Source organism: Amblyomma maculatum, chromosome 11 (genome assembly GCF_055883805.1).
Source record: "Amblyomma maculatum isolate TAMU_Amacu chromosome 11, ASM5588380v1, whole genome shotgun sequence".
Taxonomy (NCBI): domain Eukaryota; kingdom Metazoa; phylum Arthropoda; class Arachnida; order Ixodida; family Ixodidae; genus Amblyomma; species Amblyomma maculatum.
In genome coordinates, this window is record NC_139354.1 from 72,288,952 (window position 1) to 72,304,674 (window position 15,723).

Consider the following 15,723-nt stretch of genomic DNA (forward strand, 5'->3'; position numbering starts at 1 on the left):
ATCCATGAAGCAACTTAGTTCTGCCGCAAGGTAAACGCCTATCGTAAGCAGAAATAAAGACGTAATAAAAAAAAAAGGAGTAGTGGCGCACTTGGTAAAGCGGTCTGTTGGGGACCCAAGGATTGGAGGTTCGATTCTCAGTGGAGAGAAGGGTTAATAATTTATTTTTAACTCTCTAGAAAGCGTAACACCTCTTCTGACAACCTTCTGTCGACAACAATGAGGCATTACAGGTTTTTATTCCTTCAAACGTGGCGGCTGCTTAACGTTACAACCGGCTTAGTGGCTCAGAGCATTTCTTGCAGGTTCCGTCACGAAAACACAAACAAGAGGTGACAAGTTCTGTTAGCTCCTATCCGCAAGACATCCGCTGCACACAATATTTTCAGGCTCTTTTATTCTAACTGATGTTTGCTGCAAGTTTTATTCGCGATCATTTTCATTAATTCTGAAGGAGAGAACCTTAAAGGAGCCATTAGCAATGACTACGAAAACCCTCTGGCGACCAGAACACGATATGCAAAAAAACAGTGTTACGTTAATTGAACAGTAACATGGTTGCTCTGGTCCATCAAACTACTGCGTGGTGTACACACTGAAGACATTATAATATGTTAATTTATTGGCAGACAAACCTGAAGTAATTACAAATTGCATTAAGATAAGCGAATATGTCTTTGGAAAAATTTGGAATTAGCGAGTTGGTTTAGAGTACAGTTGGTTAAGAGCGTATTCTACTGAAGAGGTAGAAGATTTGAGAGGTGGCAAGGTTGCAGTGTTGGTCAGCTAAATAACTAAAGTTACTGACAATCTAGTGTAAATTGAGAACAAAGGGGCATGGGCAGGACATTTAGTGCGAATAGAGGGTTATCAATGGTTGCCTAGTGTAACAAACTGGATTCCGAGAAAGGAAAAGGTAGCAGAGTTGGGCAGAAAGATTAGGTCGGCGGATGAGTTCGCAGGGGTCAAGTGGATTCACCTAGCACAGGACCTGGTTAATTTGAGGAATGTGAGATAGGCTTTTACCATGAGGGCGTACTGTACGGCTCATGATGATGATGGTAATGATAATGATAACAACTATGCCCATAGATTAAAATGGATTCGGTTGGAGTAACGTCCTTTGCGGTGTTTTAGTGGTATACTATGATAAATCGATGTTAGATTAAGGTGCATTAATTTAGAATAGGCGGTTTACGAGTACAAGCCTTAAGAATTTCATGCGACAATGTGTGGTATACCTTGACTGCTGTAGCGGAGACTGCCAATGCAAGCCTTGTGATAAGCAGGTCCTCGTGAGACAAACATTAGGCCTATCTTTGCGAATGTGACGTTTTTCGATAGCGATTTGCACTGGATTTTGAATTCGTTTAGAACAGCACTACAGTCGTCACCTCGTTACTCATAATGTGAAAGCAAACTGCTGATCACTTTAGCATTTTACTCAAGCTGTCAGCAGGAATTGTTGCGTTAACGTTTGTAATCCAGCAAAGCATTGGGCAGTCCAGGCAGCAGCGCCGACTGCAGACCTATGGCTGTTCATCCACTCCTGGTCGGCAGCCAACCTGGACGGCATTGGGTGCTCGGCGAATGGCGGCTCGTGTTTGGCGATCTACCAGGTTGTGTGTGAGTCGGTCATGAATCAAGGCTTAAACTCTGGCACCCAACTGAACGCCGACGAATTAGATCACGATTGCTCTGCCATCGGGTGGCCCAAGGACAGCCATATACTAAGTTGGACAGAAGTCTCCAGCATAATTCATCATCATCAACATCAGCCTGACTATAACCCCAGCCGGGCAAAGGCCTCTCCCGTATTTCTACACTTAACCCGGTTCTGTGCTAGTTGCGTCCACTTGACCCTTGCGAACTTCTTAATCTCATCCGCCCACCTAACGTTCTGCCGCCCCTGCTACGCTTTCCTTCCCTTGGAATCCAGTTTGTTACCCTCAGCGACCATCGGTTATCCTCTCTTCGCACTACATGTCCTGCCCATATCCATTTCGTCTTTGTAATTTCCACTAGAATGTCGGTAACATGAGATATTTCTCTGACCCACTGTACATGCTTCCTATCTCGTACATTACCCCTACCATTTTCCGTTCCGTAGCCCTCTGCGTAGAACTCAACTTAATAGCACCCTCTTGGTTAGCCTCCACGTTTCAGCCCCATAGCTGAGTACAGGTAATATGCAACTGTTGTATACTATCCTCTTGAGCGATACCGGTAAGCTGCTAGTCATAACATGCGAGTATTTGCCAAATGCGCTCCATCCCAACCTTATTCTTCTTGTTATTACCTTTTCATAGTCCGGATTGCGGTTACTACCTGTCCTAAGTAGACATATTCGTGTACTTCTTCCAGTACTTCGCTGCCTAATGTAAACTGCTGTTCCTTCCCAAGGCTGTTACACATTACCTTAGTCTTCTGCATATTGATTTTCAAGCCTACCTTTCTGCTTTTCCTGTCTAGGTCATCAATTATTATTTGCAGTTCATCCCCCGAGTTACTTAGCAAGGCAATGTTATCAGCAAATCGCAGATTACTGAGGTATTCTCCATCTACCCGTATCCCTAACTGCTCCCATTCCAAGTCTCTGAATACTTCCTCTAAACAAGCTGTGAATAGTAGTGGGGAGAATGTGTCTCCTTGCCAAACACCATTCTTTATCGGAATTTTGTTACTTTCTTTATGCAGAGCTATGGTTGCTGTGCAGCCACTATATATATTTTCCAGCACTGTCACGTACGGCTCGTCTGCCCCTTGCATCTTCTTGCATCACCGCCGAGGTTTCAACTGAGTCAAATGCTTTTTCGTAATCAATCAATGCTATGTATAAGGGCTGGTTATATTCCGACCATTTTTCTATCACCTGATTGATCGTATGGATACGATCGATACTAGAGTACCGTTTCCGAAACCCTGCTTGATCCTTTGCTTGATTGAAGTCTAAAGTTCTCCTGATTCTATTAGTGATTACCTTAGTAAATACCTTATACGTAACAGACAGTAAGCTGATTGGTCTGTAATTTTTAAGGTCCTTAGAGTCCCCTTTCAATGAATGAGGATAATGTTTGCATTCTTCCATGGTTCCGGTGCCGTTGATGACACCAGGCACTGCGTATACAGGGCGGCCAGTTTTTATAGCACGATATCTCCCCCCCCCCCCCGTCCTTCAGCAAATCTGTAGTTATCTGATCCTCTCCGGCTGATTTCCCCCTTTTCATAGTTTCTAGTGCTTTCTTCACCTCGTCCTTCGTCACTGATGCAACGTCTGACTCTTTTTACCTACCGCCAATCTCATTACGGTCCTGACTACTTTGGCTACTGTAGAGACCTGTATAGAACTCCTCGGCTAATTTGACTGTCTCGTCCATATTCGTGATGACGTTGCCCGCCTTGTCCCTTATCGCATACATCTGGTTTTTGCCTATGCCGAATTTCTTCTTTACCGCTTTAAGGCTTCCCCCGTTCTTTACAGCATGCTCAATTTTCTCCATGTTTTACTTCCTTATATCGTCCACCGTGCGCTTATTGATTAGCTTTGATATCTCGGCCAATTCAATCTGGTCTGTTGGATTGGAAGCTTTCGTACTCTGGCGTTTTTATATCAAATCTTTCGTCTCCTTACACATCTTACCGGTATCCTTTCTAACTATCCTACCGCCTACTTCTACCCCGCACTCAGTAATGATATCTCTGAAATTATTGTTCCTTGCTTCTAGGGCAATGTCGCCATCCTCGGTTAGAGCTGAATACCTATTCTGTAACGAGATCCTGAACTCTTCTGCCCTCCCCCCCACTGCTAATTCGTTGATGGGTTTCTTTCTTACCAATCTGTTGCGTTCTTTCTTCAGATTTGGGCTAATTCTGGACCTCACCATCCTGTGGTCACTGCATCGCACTTTCCCAATTACCTCCACATCTTGCATAATGGCGGAGGTTGAACACATTATGAAGTCCATTTCATTTTTAATCTCCCGGTTAGGACTTTTCCATGTCCGTTTCCGGTTCTTCCGTTTGCTGAAGAAGGTATTCATGATTCGTAGGTTATTGCGCTCTGCAAACTCGACTAGAAACTCCCCCCTGCTATTCCTAGAACCAATGCCGTAGTCACATACTGCCTTGTCTCCTGCCTGCGTTTTCCCTACCTGGGCATTGAAGTCGCCCATTAGTACAATATACTGCGTCTTTACTTTTCGCATTGCGGATTCTACTCCTTCGTAGAAGCTTTCACCTGCCTGGTCATCATAACTACATGTAGGTGCATAGGCCTGTACAGCCTTCAGTTTATACCGCTTACTATGCCTGCCACCCTCTCAGTAATACTATAGAATTCATCTATAATACCCGCTATATACTTATTGACAAGGAAACCTGCTCCTAGTTGTCGCCTCTCTAGTAAACCTCGATAACACAGTAACCAGCATACATAGTCAGATCTTTTACAGCCGATCTGTGTGGCAATGGTTGCTTATGCATTTGGAGGCACACGGTCGTCCCCGTGCAAGTTGGGCCAGGAACCGGCTAGCATTCACGGCTTAGCTGTACACTTGTGGATAGCTTTAAGAAAACTAATTAAATTGAGCGCTGAATCTCTAAAACCCAGCAATCGCACCACATTGCGTTGTAGATTTCTTTGCGGACACTACAGAGATTTGTAGTCCTAAGTGAAGTTAGGCAGTTTCTAACAAACTTATAAAATTGAAGCACAGAAACCCCAAACAGCAATAACTGCATCATATTACTTTACATAGTTATGGGCAGACATTACAGAAACCTGCTGTCCTAATCGAAGTTCGAGTGGGCAATTAAACATGAATAAATATTACGTTCCACAATCCGCACCGCCAGAGGCAAAGCGGGCTTGAACGATTATAAAATAAAAAATGGGTAAAAGAAGAAAGTTTTGCATCGAAGGCAAGAAAGCCAATAAAAGTTAACTGGACCATTCATTCTTTCTTCGCTTTATTTTAGGAGTGTAAAACTATAGCTTCGGACAGATGCCGGACACTGTCTGATTTCCTGTTCTGCGAGCTTCTTAAAGCTTCGGCGTCGATAAATAAAGCATGTTGAGGCAAATAAGCGAGACAAAATGCGCCTAAAGATCTAACGTGCCAAGAGTTATCGTGTATTGCTTCATCAGTGATGAAATCCTTTAATAGAAGAAGATTCGGAATCGGGCAGCGGCGCGCACACGACTGTACATGTCTTTGCACAAATCTTCTAGAAAATCCACGTTACACCTACGTTTTGATGAGCGAAACTGTAAGTATGGAATATATTTGCTATATTATTATATACTTTTTTTCTATGGGTTTCAGCATAGGTATGCAGAGGTCCGCAAAATATATAGGCGAAACTTAACAATGTCAGCAGCGTAATAAATGTGGCCGTCAGGCCAACCAATGGGAGAAATAGTGATGAAGAGCGGAATATTTAGCTTTATGTGGTCGACGACGGCAAAGAGTGAGGCCCCCTTGGTCCGCGGACCTTGCTCGTGATAGCAATACAGATGGTTCATGATAGCCCCGAAAACACACACGCAAGAGAGAGAGAGAGAGAGAGAGGGAGACAGGAGGGCGGGCTTAGTTGCGCTTGATTTTCAATGGCATCGCATAGCATTCGAAGGCGGCACCAACCGTCTTCCTGCGCAATTTTACTACTACCAGAGATGCCAGTGCTGGCCCAGCTATGTCCTGTTGAACGACAGTGGCCCAGTCGAGCGGCTCCCCATTCCACTTCGTTCCTAGTTTGCGTTGGCAAGCCTTGAACACTGGACTCAAACAGCACCAGACAAGAACATTTGGTTGAGTGGTGGTCCACCGTGGTCCGCCCCATGGATGAAGCGGCACGCCCGGCTTCCACAGCACCCGACGGCCATGTTACTCAGCGCTTTTGTTCAACGAACTCGTCTCCCCGAACCCACTCACACTAAGAATTTCGCACACATCTCTCATCTGGTGGCGGATACCTCAAAATCTCAATTGTGTGCCTGTTGTCGGTGTACAACGGAGATAGCTTGCTTTGGGTATCATGGGCTGGGGTCCGGAGGAGGTTGTGATGCTGGATATCGTGGCGAGTGCGCGGGTTGCTCGAGAAGAAGTGAAGTGCGGCCGCGTGCGGGGCGTGCCAGTGCGCGTAAGTTTGATCCGAGCAAGAGAACGTGACGGACGTTCCTGAGCGTCGCTGGCGGTGGAATTCATCGTCCTGGGCTTGGCGTAAAAGCCGGCTCGCCAGCGCCTGCCGGGCACCTGGTCGGGGTCTGGTGCCGCAGAGCACATCACCAGCCTATGAACAACTCCCGGAGACAGCTCGACGGCTCCATCGTGCCTGCTCGCCGCACTTTTGCAGCCGCACTGGTGTCGTTGCAGTACCCGGCGTGGCCCACCGCAGTACCTGGCACCGAACACTGGGACGTCGGGCGCGGCCTACCGCGCGACTGGTTACTCGGATGCCTGGGCGCGAACAGAGGCCACGTCACACCTCGGCCGCCGGTTTCTCCTCCACCGTACTTCGAGCATCGCAGGACTCGTCTCAACAGGACTCCGAGCATCATCGGACTCGCCTGCACCGGCGTCGAGTCCATGAGAGGACCAAACAGAAGTAGGACGTTTTTTCGGACATGTCCTGTTAGATGTTATGCCAGGCTGTATGCGTGTGTGACACGTGATACGTTAATGGCCAAGAAAAGAAACGTGAGTGTGACCGTGAACCTGATCTGCTACCTCCCCAGAGCTCCTGAGCGGACCTGGGCCCATAACATCACAGAGGTATTCATGGTGACGAGTCCTCCTCTTAGTCAGCCAACTTCGTCAGCAAGACTCATGTTGGATCAGATATCGACCGCCTCGAAAAGCTAAGGCGTCTAAACTCTTCAAATCTTGTTCTGAATTTGTAATTTTTATTCTGAATTTTTCGCTTTTTAATTCCAATCAGCTATCGCTGTTCTTGTTCAGTCAGAACTATAAAATATATCCTTTAGTATGCAAGTACTCTGTTATGAATATCAATTCTAACTAGAGAGAGAGAGAGGAGGGTGATCCTCTCCTAATTGCATTAATTCCCGACTGCTATGTGGTACCGCCATACAGAGTAGGCATGACCCATCGTGACAGACACATCTTTAGCACTCTGATGCACTAATACATTCAGCGTGGCCTCATTCATGCAACCGTCCAAGGCACCATATATGTGGATTTCTTGGCGTTGCGCGAGAGGTGTTTTGTTGAAGTATTTCTTTACAAATTGTTTTCTTGCAGAAGCGCGGTTAGAATGTCTCGGAAAGGAGGGATAATTGTCCCAAGAATAAAAATGTTAAGTTATTTGTGAAATACGATGCAATAATATATATTAGTATTTTAAAATTTTCAGTTCACGCAAATCTTATTTGCTTATGTGTGTTTTGCTCAATGTGTAATGGTTTATACAAAACTTAGCTCTAGAGAAAATATGCGAACAATATTTATAGGTGGTGACATCTCAGTGATCTGCCGTGACGTCAAACTTCGGCTGCGCTTCGGTGTAGCTGGTAATGGATTTGAAACAGACTACCGAAAACCAAAAATCACTCGCACAAAAGATAATATGTTGTAGTGAATAAGGACATATCTCGTTTTTTATCTGAAGTGTCTTGACTCCTATTAAAGGCCTGAGTACAAAGACAGTCACTTGTCGCGGAATATGGAACATTTTTCTTTATAAACCGTTTTGTTCAACATGACTGAACTATCATTAACGTTCAGTAGAGTAAACTATAGTGGCGTAATTATTGATTTCAAACAATTTCTCGTGGTTAGCACTGCTATGTCCTTGCTTACTCCGAGTCTCATTCGAATTAAAGAATGTTGCACAATATGTTTAATCAATTTGACTTCTGACCACCAAAACTATTGCAATTAAATCGCTTCAGAAACTCGGCAGAGTGGTAGGACTTAAGTTCATGTTTGAAAATATTGACCTTTAAAGTTACTGTATGTTAGAAATGAATAACCGGAAAAAGAATGCGTTACAATATTAAAGAATAAGAACACTTATCAAATTTTTTCCCGAAGTTGAAACATAACTTTTTTTTCGGTGTTTTTTTAGTATGTCTATGAGGCTATGTTTCCATGCTTGCCAGTCATGAAAGCAAATGCGCGTATTCACCTCATGACAGATCTAGATGTGTGCCCTCGCTCTATACTGTAGACGGGCAGCCGGCAGCAGTAGCAGAAATGCACGCGGTGCAGTTTTTTTTTTCTAGCTTTTCGGCGCGTTTATTGGCAAAGAAAACTCGTCCACTAAGCCATGAGCAAGTTACTGGCTAGAATAGTCTAATTGTTAAAGAGAAACTGTAGAATTGGCAAAAGCTAATGAAAAGACATGCGGATTGTAAGATTGCCCGGCATTCGATCACCCGTATTTATACTTGTTGGCATAGTTTTTTGCGCATTTTTCAATTTACCGTGCTGTTGGTCCTGTATTTTTTTTGCGTTACAGTCACCCAATTAAGATTTTTTTGCGGTCACTTTTTCACCACTGTGCACGTGCGAGATGTTGTATACGTGTGTAAGAAAGTCAAATACAATGAGCATAAGTGCCACTGTTTTGGTATGAAGCGACACTGAGCAGAAAATTGAAACACGAAATCTAATTTCTGCGAACAAAGTAGATAAAACTCGTATGCTTTCTCTACCCTTTGTCTATGGTTGTAAGTTTAAACAGTTGCGCAGTGCGCCGGTCTTAAATGACTGTCGTATTGCAAGGCATCCTTTAAAATCTGGGGAGATAATAGTAGCTGAGATAGCATCTTCCGATCCCCGACAGATGAAATTATTTTGCTCTTACCTGCTTTGAAAAAATGGGACACAGTTTAATTCCCCGCGTAGTCCAAGATTCGAAGCTTAAACCAATTAAATACAGCCTATTGAATGCATACAGCACGCAGAGTATACACTGCATGGCGAGCTTACCACACCGTAGCTGTCACAGCACAGTAGGTCTGTCGAGACAAAGGCGACACTGCAGCAAGCATTTTTTACCAAAAAATGATGTCCCACCGATGCAGAACAGCAACTCTAGCAGCATATGTATCTCGCCGAGTGGACGTTCGCTTAACTCGCCAATTGGCGAGGACCTAATAGTAAATTAGTAGAGTATCGACTGATGAAAGTGAAAGTGTCACTATATTTGACGGTATGAAAGTAAAATTTCTCACTAGTTAAAGTTAGCACCTTCGATTTTCTGCAAATATTTTTTATTGAAACGCAAGTTACGAATATTAGCAGCAGCGAAAAAATCTAAAATTTTAGCTTGGATGCGGTTTCGCTCGGGCAATTTTGAGAAAATAATTTGTTTTCACCATAAACATCAACCAGTGGTCTTGTTATTAAAAAAAATTAAAATATCGTAACAGCGGCCAGATATCAAACAGCTTTGAAAAGAAATGGATTATCTACTTATTCCTGCGACCATCAAATTTATTTATCCTTAGTACAGCTAAGCACTTAGCTGGCGAAGGGAGCCAGTTCAGCCCGTAATAAAATTTGATTCTTTTCATAGACCGTGACGTTGAACTGAAGAGAGCAGCCACATTTAGTCACACAGCGATTTTACCGATACGACTCAGATGGCGAGCGAAAGCACTTCAACTACTTGATCGTGTATAAGGCTCTGAGTGGCCCTTCAATCTGCATCTCAGTGTAACCTGCATGCAATGTAAAGAGTCACCATCTAGTCGTCAAGAGTGTTGTGACCGACTGATGTTACAGTATCTGCCGGATTTCAAGCAGGAGCGAATGTAGAATGTCTGGGCACTTCCATAGTTATAGGAGCGTCGGCAATTTTTAAGTTTTGTTTCGACATACGTGTATTGACACCTTTGTGTTTGAGACGCCGAGTGGCAAAGAACTTTAAGCGCCAAATGGCACAGCACAGTATACTGGATAAGAACAATACCACTGCTGCATGGCAAACGACACGAGCGCGCAACACTGAGTACGTTTTGTCGCTACGCCGCGATGTAGTGACTCTACTCGATTTCGAGGCCTATGGTTTAGTGATGAAAAGCAGCCGCAAGAAAGAGGGATTTCGGAAATGCTGCAGAGTTCATTCCCTATTAATTCATTACTATTGAAACTTTTTTTTTTACGTTCCTTGTCGGTGCTCCTAGAGACGGCAGTTGCGGGATTTACATCCGAAAAAGTTTTCGTATGCGAAATTAAGAAGACAATCTCAAGAATTCCATCACGAAAACGCTGATCAGATAAGCGCTGGTATCACGTCTGATAACAAGGTCTTGATTCAGTAATGCCTAACTCTTTGTTGAGAATAGTGGAACAAGTACCGCTCTGAAAAAAAAAAAAAAAGACTACGACGGTGCTAGCATCCTCCTTTCTGAACGCATATATTTGTGGAGGACACTTCATAACACCGGTTAACAGTTCAACTGCCCCACAGAACAATTTTTGGAATTCGGTTCCAGCAAGCGGGGTAGTAGATTTGCTTAGCTTCCCCAAAACAGTTTTCTGTGTAAACTCGATTGCACTCTTGAGGAATTGGCAGAGATACCGTTCGGCTTGTCTGGACCAACCGACAACCTGTAAAGGAGAGAGAAGAAATAAAGGTTTTGGTTGATTTTACGCAGTATAGCCTGAATAACAGTTAGTATTGAGGACATGTTCAATGTTTGCGTGACCATTCCAATCCGCAAGCTGATATAATGTCAGTACACTGTAGGTTTTGGCTTCCATCAACATATGATGTTAGATGTACTACAAAGAAGACGCGCATATGATATCATGCGATATATATTGAAAGGTCTTATTTCGGCCTAAACTACACTGAGTTTAATACAAATTCTGTTTTTCGACCTCGTTATGTCTCGCCCATGACCATTATAAATTGTGAAGAATGCTACCTTTGATAGTCGAGCTAGTTGGTCAGACGACATGGTGCACCACGCTGCAGAGTAGGCGACGACAGACAGGAGAGGCACACAATACACACAAACACATAAACAGGGACAATGCTGCAGTGACAACTGATTAAAACTAACCACAACATCCTCTTCCTTCTCCACTTCTAAGGACACACACCACTTCTTCTTTAACGATCCTTTTTAGGAATGCCCCAATAAAAATGATATCTGTAGCACTGGCTTACGTAACGCTATAGGCTTGTTCGATTAATGGATTTTAACCTCATAAAATGATTCATGCAATGAGAGACGTCCTAGATGAGGGCTCTGAAAATATCAACAACCTGGAATTCATTAAAGTGCAGTAATATCGCATCGCACACATACACGGGTGCCTTGCTTCTCATCTTGATGCAAAGGCGGCCACCGCAACCGCAATTTGATTACGCAACCTTGACACAATAGTCGAGCGCATTTACCCACTGCACCATCGCTACGCAACTTTCGACCTTGGTCTCTTCCCCACCACAAAGGGTTCGAGATTAGGAGCTAGCTTTGTGTGCCCGCGAGTGCTCTAAATTGATTACAATCAAACTTCTTATACACTGTAGAAACGCGATATTCTTCTTTACTTTATACCTGTTTTCCTATTCAGATAAGGCTATTCGGAAATCCTTGGCAAGGGTTGTTTTACTTATACTATGTGTAATATTGGGAACTTCATTTTCCGCGCCTCTGATATATAGCCATAGAAATGTTTCTCTGCGTTATTACGCAGAAGCAGTCCGGCTACGGCCATTTCAGATTTATTATTTGTCCCCTATCATGCTAACTATAATGCTTCTGCGCCCACTGCACCCACCTAGGTTCGACATGCTACACTTGATTCAGGCGGATATGATATCGTCCACAACAGCAAATGAAGGAGACGTGATTTTGGCAGATAAATTCACGCTTGCTTGGACGAAGGAGTAAGGCGAGTACCTAAAAGCGAGAACTAAAAGGTAAGAGCCCTTCTGCATTAAAATCTGTGTGAGCGTTTTCCAATGTTTTTTTTATATATATCGGGAGTTCCAAATCTTATCTGATAAGATACTGTGTCGTCCGCATTAAATTTACTTATTTCTTCATTTACTTATACCCTCAGTACATTATAGAGAGGAGGGATGAGGAAGGAAGGAAACACCTGTATTGACAGCCCTGTCGTGCACTTTTGCTGCTTGCATATATGCGGGCATCTAGCCACACCACAATGACGGCGGCCGAGGAGGGTGCTGGTTCCATTGTCTGTGATGTATGCCGTAAAGCTTGGTTCTTGGACCTAAGCTAACAAACACTTCAAGCTTTGCCCAGTTCACAGCGACGGCATCATTTACTAGAGACCACGGAAGGACCCAGCAGTTGTAGCTGGCCGGGCGAATGGCATGTGGAATATCGGCGAGAGCCCTGATTTGAATGTGAGAATACTCTTGGCAGTCCAATACTATAAGGACAGCAGTCGCTGGACTTCGGCAGTGACGGCACATCCCTTCGTCGGGGTTGTTGAGAAATAGTTTTTGCCTTAAAGACTCGGTTACCGAAGTAAGAGTTGCAAGGCGGTAGACAAATGTCTGCGTTGCCCTCGATAACAGCTCCGGCATAGGGTGAATGGGGCGTGCCTGTTCCTCGGCATGCTCCTCTCTTCAATTACGGAGGTGCTGATGGGCTTCATGCCATCGCTTCTTTGCGGTCACCTTGAAGGTCTAGGGTTCCAACGGGCAGGTTTCGGTACCCGCCATGATGAAAAGTGCTTTCGGAGCGGTTGATATTTTGCGTGCTGCTCCTCGCGCCTCGCTGTCGGCCCACTCGTTGCCTTCAATGCCTTCAATAAATTCTCGCTCTAATGTTTATCTTCAGATTGTGGTCGTCGAATGTCTCTAATAAAGCTGCGGTCAATAATGTAGTACCTACAAAGATTATTCATTGTTGTGAAAAGAAGTCGGTTTCACTGCAGCGGACCGCCGCCGAGCATTCGATAATCGCGTGTCATAGATACGCTGGAAGGGCGGCCCCCTTGCCGCACTCATCATTCCACACTATACCAGGGTAAGTGAAGCTATGGGACTATGAAAGATATTTTTAGTAATTTTCACAACTATTTATCTCAGTAAAGAGTTTTCGCTGAATTATCTGCTTGTAGCTCTCAGAATGACAATGGGGCCTAATGTTGCGATAATACAGAATGATAGTAGATATTACGCTTACATAGATCCCTCAAATCTTAGGAACTGCTTTACATTAACTTTAAACTGAAAATGACTTATAAAGTGTTTTTTGCACGCCACTAGCACATTTCTCTGAACGGTTATCTCTGCCTTTCGTCTTCCCAGTTCCCCGTTTCTCTGATCTGTTTACGATACGTTATATTCGGTAACAGTGAAATACAACAACAGTATTTAAAGATTAAACATTATATGTATTTCAAATTTATTTTTTGCTGTGAAATCTAGATCGGAAGTGTACAGGTAATAATATAATGTTTCCCCAAATTTGGATAATGTGCGAACGAAAATCAAATAATTTGTTCAAAATTCTTGCTAAATTCGGCCGGGGGTATAAAACGCTGTAGTTGATAAGATCTACATGGGTAAATAAAGATATTTATAATTCTTTCCCACATTTTGCAGGAAAAACTAGACAAAAGTCACAGTTTCCACATTTTTAAGGTGTCAAATTTGTCACAGCTTCTTAGAAATGCGCACCATATTTATATTCTTTTTTCATAAGTCATGTTATATCCTAATTTCGTGAAACAATATTCAAATTTATTATGTCGAGCTTGAAAGAAATATTTATTCAAGGTAAATATTTAGCGCGCTAAATAAAACTTTATGTGTAACACACATGCCTCTTCTCCTTATTCTGCGAGAAGTAACAAAAATAAAGCAGCCGTTGGGTTTATCAGCGTACATTAACTTGAACTGACAAATTTCGCCCTCTGTTGAGTGAAAAAATGGAACAAACATTAGTTACACAGAAATCAGTTTAGCTTAAAGTTTATTTTTCTTTTGCCTGATAAAGGCTTGACGGTATTACCGCGCTATAACGTAAACGTCTTGAACAACAAAACTTATCGCGATGATTCCGTTATCTCAACGGTAGAGCAGCGTTATTTAGTGAGAAGTAGAATAACAATTGTTACAACTACTAAGATCGCATTCAAACTCATTCTTCAGACTTTAGCTATGGTGGGAACGTGCTCATCTCTCAGCCTTTTAATAATGGAACGTTTTTGTAGGTGGGTTAGGTTTTACAATTGAAGTATGTTACTCACGGATCAGCACCTTCATTTTGGTTAAATAGAGCCCACCTTGATGGAATCGCATGACTTGGAAAGAGTGTTCAGAGAGCACAACTAAATATTATTAGAAGCCGTGTTAAGATATTATTACACAAAAATATCAGAGTACTTTGATTACGTAATGAATACGGAATACTGTTGTTGAAAAATCATCTCATCATGTGTTTAATGATAAACGATGGGCTGTTCCTTCCAAGGACGGTTTAGAATCTTGCGGAATGGATACATGCACTGATCCATCTAGTATTCTTGCTGCCCGCTTTTTCTATTATTGGGGATATTTTGTGGTCAGTGGGTCTCATTTCAGTCAGATAAAACAAACAACTTCTCGTGTCGATGATAGAAAGCGAGCAATGATTGAAGGGCTTATAACTTTAGACGATATTAGTTTGGCCGTTTTGTCACTACTTTTCAGAAATCACGTGGCGCGGACCTTCGCGTTAGTTTGGTCTATAAAGCATTTATGTCGTCTCAACAGCTACCTTATTGGCAGCTATCATTATGACAATCGCCTTTTTGTCTCTGACTTTTGATACTGGTGATGCCATAATAATCCAGAGAAGCAAAGACAAAGATTGGTTAAAAATATTTTACTATACCCTTGCATAGTTGGTTTTGACATACTTGCAAAGATTGTTTCATCTCGTCTCCAGCGTGATTCATTGTATTTAATACGTGCAGAATCAAAGACCGTGTGGCAAAACCCCTATTCAGATCGCATGTTTCGTGTTAGAAGCACTGTAAAATGTATCAGTCAAGAGGCCCTCCTTCATATTGATCAGACATAAGCTTTTTAGAATGTTCATCATGATTCTTTCTTTGTTGTGCCAAAGGGTGACAGCATTGGTGATGTCTGTCTTTTAGCCATCAAGCTATGATATAAATCTCCCCACTACAAGACTTGTAGTTAAAAAAACGTTTAACGAATCTATTCAGCTTAAGTCGCCACTTCGAAGGCTGCCCGCTACCGCCTTTGTTATTCTCTATATGCCCATCCTCTAATTTTCATTACTGTCAAGAAAACAGCGATTCGATGCTCTTCACTATCACACTGCCGTTTCCTTTCTGGTAAAAAGATTTTGAGCTAGGTTTTTGTGCAACCGAGCAGTTTTATGATAGTTCCACTACGTCTCTTACCCTTATAAACCGAAAGGATTTGGACTATGTAACCGTGACTAGGTAACGCCACCTGTTTGGTGGCGTCAGCTAGTACTATGATCTTCATGGCTGTTACCTTGCTCCAGTATCGGAATACTGAGCCTCACTGCAGTTACGAAGTGTCTTCAGTTAGAGGACAAAGCTTGTTCTGGATCGGTAAGACTCTATTTCTATTTGTACCAGCAGGAAGTTATAACGCCTTCTTGGCATGAAAGGTTATCTGCATTGTTTTGCATATTGCAAGAACATACAGAAAATGCGTAGAATTTCTAATATATTTTGTGGAGCTCTGTGGGAGCCAATGCTTCGGATCAAGTTGTTTTGT

At 43.0% G+C, this 15,723-nt stretch overlaps 1 long non-coding RNA gene across 1 annotated transcript; it reads right to left on the reverse strand.

The window, feature by feature from the left end:
• Positions 1-10,348: 10,348 nt before the first annotated feature.
• Positions 10,349-14,692, reverse strand: LOC146174146 (uncharacterized). Its single transcript, XR_014701790.1, has 3 exons — positions 14,214-14,692; positions 13,788-13,877; positions 10,349-10,580 (listed from the first exon to the last, which is right to left on the reverse strand). It is a non-coding gene; the product is annotated as an uncharacterized LOC146174146 (long non-coding RNA).
• Positions 14,693-15,723: the final 1,031 nt, after the last annotated feature.